The sequence below is a fragment of the Scylla paramamosain genome, chromosome 10 (genome assembly GCF_035594125.1).
Source record: "Scylla paramamosain isolate STU-SP2022 chromosome 10, ASM3559412v1, whole genome shotgun sequence".
NCBI lineage: Eukaryota > Metazoa > Arthropoda > Malacostraca > Decapoda > Portunidae > Scylla > Scylla paramamosain.
This window is the reverse complement of record NC_087160.1, coordinates 4,567,501-4,572,500: the sequence shown is the minus strand read 5'-3', so window position 1 is coordinate 4,572,500 and position 5,000 is coordinate 4,567,501.

Here is a 5,000-nt window from a genome sequence, read left to right as displayed (position 1 = left end):
AGAGAGAGAGAGAGAGAGAGAGAGAGAGAGAGAGAGAGAGAGAGAGAGAGAGAGAGAGAGTTTCTGTCCTCTGCTTTATTATTTGAGTATTATTTTGGGTACCGTTATATAAAATGTGAATGGTCTCTTAATGTTAAACTGGATGGTGTGCTTGTATAATGTTCTGAGAGAGAGAGAGAGAGAGAGAGAGAGAGAGAGAGAGAGAGAGAGAGAGAGAGAGAGAGAGAGAGAGAGAGAGAGACTTGAAAACAATAACCGCCTCTAATGGATAATTGTTTTAAGTTCATTCTCTCTCTCTCTCTCTCTCTCTCTCTCTCTCTCTCTCTCTCTCTCTCTCTCTCTCTCTCTCTCTCTCTGTCTGTCTGTATGTGTCTGGGATGCCTAAAAGGAATTGTCGATATATTGAAATTTAGGGGAAGTGCGAGATTTGAATTGAGGAAAGACTGACTAGACTGTGCTGCTGATCCGGTTTACTGTGCTGATCCAGGAGTTTTATTCAAGATCCCAAGATTTCCACACGGCATGAGTTTGCGGAGAATTTTTTTTTAGCATATATATATTCAAATGTTAAAGAGTCTTGTAGAGAGAGAGAGAGAGAGAGAGAGAGAGAGAGAGAGAGAGAGAGAGAGAGAGAGAGAGAGAGAATTAAAGGCCGTTCAGTATGTATAGCGGTGCCCCACCAAAAAAGGTAAATTACTAAAGGAGAGGTTATATTCACTCTACGGGAACTACACATCATTTCTGTGCTACATCAGGAAATAAGAACATAAAAAAAAAAATAAAAAATCGAAAGGGAAACTACAAGAAACCATCGGGCCTACACGTGGCAGTCCCTGTGTGAATAATCCCTACGTATTTCCATCTATCAACCCCCAAACATAAATCTGTCTAAACTTATAAAAGCTCCCTAATTTAACGGGTGACATACCAGCCACGCAAGGCAAGGCAGGGCTGACTGACTGAAGAAAGCCCTAAAAATCATTCTCTATATCTCTCTTTTCTCTCTACTGACTTGTTTTCATTATAACGTTAACTTAATTCCGTGTTCGTAAATGTTTCTGTGTTCTCTGTCGATTCATTTTAATAGTTTCTGTAGGTTTGTGTGTTCGCCAGGGGTCTTTTGGTCTCAGTGTTCCCTGTCTGTTCTTCACCGAGGCGTCACGAGCACACTGCAGGCGCCACTTCAACACACGTAAAGGCAACGTATATCTTGGTTCTTTTCTGCTTTTGATGTTTTCTTTTGGTAACTGCACTTTTCTCCTCCTTTCATTCACACGCTTCTTTCCTTTCAGTTCATTCAGCATCCATTATTTACTTTTTTTTTCTTTTATTCTCTGATATTTTTTCGTCTAATTTTTCCACCACTATGACCTTTACTAACTCAACCACCATCACCACCATCACCACCACCTTCACCGCCTTCTCCTCCTCCTCCTCTTCCATTTCATATTCTTTTTCTTTCACATGTCCTTATCTTCCTTCTTCCCTAAATTTTTCTTCTACTAATCGTTCTCTATCTATTCACTATTCTTATATCCTTTCGTTTCTTTTCTTTCTTCTCCTTTTCCTACTTTAACTGTTTCTTCTTTTCTTCTCTTCCATTTTTCCCCACCCGATTTCCTCTTCCTTTTCCTTTCTTTCTTTTCCCTCTCTATATCTCCCATTTTTCACCTCTTCCTCCATCTTCTCCATCATTTCGTATTCTTTCATATAACCCTCGTTTATTTTTCTCCTCTAAATCTTCCTTTTGTTAATCTTTCCTCTCCTACTTTCCTTCTTTCTTTTATTTTTCTCTCTCTCCTCCTCCTCCTCCTTCCTTCAACTGCTCTATTTCTCCCTCTTCACTTTCTTTCTCTCCTTCCTTTCCTCTTCCAATTCTCATTCTACATGTACCATTTTCAGAAACTCCTCCTCCTCCTCCTCCTGCCACTTTTCACGGTTAAGCCTCGCGTGGCTGCCCTTCCGAGGCTTAGTTGGTGGTGTTGAATGGGAGGAAAGTGGGAGGAAATGACGGTATTCATTCTTAACACAAATGATGCTTGATGGAGGGCCGGGACACTTTGGTCTGCTGTAGCCACCCTCGCCCTCGGGTCAAGGGTGTGGGAGGTGGAGGGGAAGTGAAATTGAAGTCTGTATGTTTGTTTTGTTATTAGAGATCGTAGAAAAATAATGGTCATATATGTAAATGAATAAACGGGTCTGTAACTTGTTGGAGTGGTGAAAATATCATCTAACATTGTGGAATGATGATAATGACAATGAGCATAAGATATACTGTTTAGGTTCTTCTGCCTATGCTAAGTACTTTGTATTTGTTAATATTAAACTACATTTGCCATCTGTCTGTCCATTTATTCATCCTATCTAAGTCTTCCTGCAAGGCGATGGCATCCGAATCTGACGCAATTAATCTATCTGTCTTCGTGACATCCCCAAATTTACTAACATCAATACTAATCCCATTACCCGAGTCAGTATATATCAAAAACAACAGTGGCCCTAAAACTGATCCTTGTGGCACCTCACTAATTGCTTGATCCGTTTTGTATTTAGAACCATTAATTAATTACAAGTCTCTGTCTCCTGTCGCAAAACCTTGATTTACCCTGTCTAACACCTTCCCTTCTATCCCACGCGCCCTAACCTTTCTCGATCTGCAGCGTGAGGGAATACTGAGTGTGTCATGAGCAGCACCGGACACACGGCCATCGAGGGAACACAGGCGGTCTGTCGCTGCCTCATGACGTCACTTTGGGAAACGATCCATTATTGGCTGAGAGGGAAATCATATAGCCAATTAAAACTCGACACTCTCCACTTGATCCTGAAGCCTGAAGTGGCGCGGCGGGATGAGAAAGCGCGCTAGTTTGGTTATCATTTATCATTCATCATTTATTTTAGCTCTGGATTCGATTTCATATGGAAGTGAGTGTCAGTCAAAGAGTAAGGACCACATTCTGAAACACTTCTGCACCGAACTTACATGCAAAAGTTTCTTGTTGAAGTGACACTTGTTTTTAATGGTGTTTTATGGTGTTTTATGGTTCTAGTAACAGGTTTAACGAGATTTCTATATAATTAAAGGGAGAGACACTCTTGAGTCATCTCTGCGGCCTTGGGAAATCGCCGTGGTGAGTGAGCAGAGCGTCTCAGAACATGGGCGGAAGAGGCGAGACCCACACACCAAACTCTATATTATTATTTACTTAATTTTTTAATTTCCCTTTCGTATGGGAGTGTCATTAACAGAATAGGAGGCGAGATGCACACGCCGAACCTTAAAAATAGAAAAGGAAGAAGAGAAAATGTTATGACGTAAACACTGTGAAGGGAACTTTTAATTAAACTGGACATTGGAAAGATGAGAGGAAGAATACTTTTAGTTTAATTTGTGTATGGAAGTGTACGTCGTTGGTTAAATGATAGGCGATATACACACGTTAAATCTTAAAAAATCAATGATATATCGTGTATACCATGACGTGAATTGTAGAACTGAGTAAGAATTAAAAAAGATGAAAGGAACACGTAACACTGAGACAAAGCAACGTGCAGCCAGTCGGTGAATGTGAGATCAAAGGACGGCAACACAAAAGATGGACGTTCTTTGTAAGGAGAATAAAAACATGGAAAGCAATTTATCTGTTTCCTCAAGGAAGGGACGCGCTGCTCATGTTTTCCCTCCATCTTGCCTTGTACGTGTTTGCATACTCTCACAGCTTATGGGAGAAAAAAATTATGTTGTGAAGGACGATTCAAGAAACGAATGTCAAGGTTATTACGGGAAGAAAGATAAAAGGAAATAATAGACTTGGAAACTGACTGAAGACAAAGATGTGCTGGATGACATTAGGAAAACTTTATTTATTATTGAGACAGAAATCAGCACTTGGCATTCAGACAGGAATTACACGAATGGGAAAAAAAAAAGAAAAAAAATTGATTATGACCAGAAACCAAAGATATTCATGATGTCATTACGAACACTATATCAAACTAATGAACACACGGATATGGCACAAAAAAAAGGAAAAGAAAAATGATAGATATAACGAATCTGTAAATCTAGCAAGGCCTAAGACAATCATGAAGCAGCCAGCGTCCTATACAGCCAAGGAGTGAAAAAGTGACAAGCGTGGGATGGAAAAACGAAGACAAATCAGAAAGACAAGATCAAGACATTCGCCATGAGTGAATTGAATTAATATCACCACTGATTTACGAGGCGGGAGGGAAAGGGGGAGGGTGGGAGAGCGAGGGGGAGGAGAAAAACCACTTTTTGCTGCCATCCCGGGAAGAGTTGGACACTGCCGCTAATCATGACAAGTTTGCATGATATTATGTTAGAAGTGTTCTCCAGTATAGTGCTTGACAATGATGTGGATTTTATCTTGTACTTCTTCTTTTGAGCATTGTGTGTTGTTGCTTTACGTGTGCATTAAGTTTCTTTTTTTATTTTTTTTATTTATCTTATATCTATTTTTGAATGCGTCAAGGTGGCTGGCCAAAAAAAAAAAAAAAAAATGGAGAAAAATATCCTCTTTCACTCTTTGTAGTTCAAAAAAATGTTGGGCAGTTTAGTTTCGGTGTCTTCTTATCCGTCTTCTCAGGCAGTTCAAGTCACAGGAAAGAGGAAAAGTGAAAAAAAAAAAGTTCTAGACTGTACCAAAATAAAAAAAGATGTTGGCTAATATGGCTATGTAGATGTTTTGATACTTATCTTTAACAATTCACGCCATAAGAAGAGAGAGAGAGAGAGAGAGAGAGAGAGAGAGAGAGAGAGAGAGAGAGAGAGAGAGAGAGAGAGAGAGAGAGAGAGAGAGAGAGAGAGAGAAAAGAAAGAAAAACAGACACATACAGAATTCCAGAGTTTACCACTTTTCACAATTCACATCAAAGAAAAATAAACAAAATTCAAGGTAAAAAAAAAAACATTTTCTCCATAACAAAGTGCAAAGAGAGCAAGGTGAACTGCTTCAGAGCTTACCACTGAGGGAAGG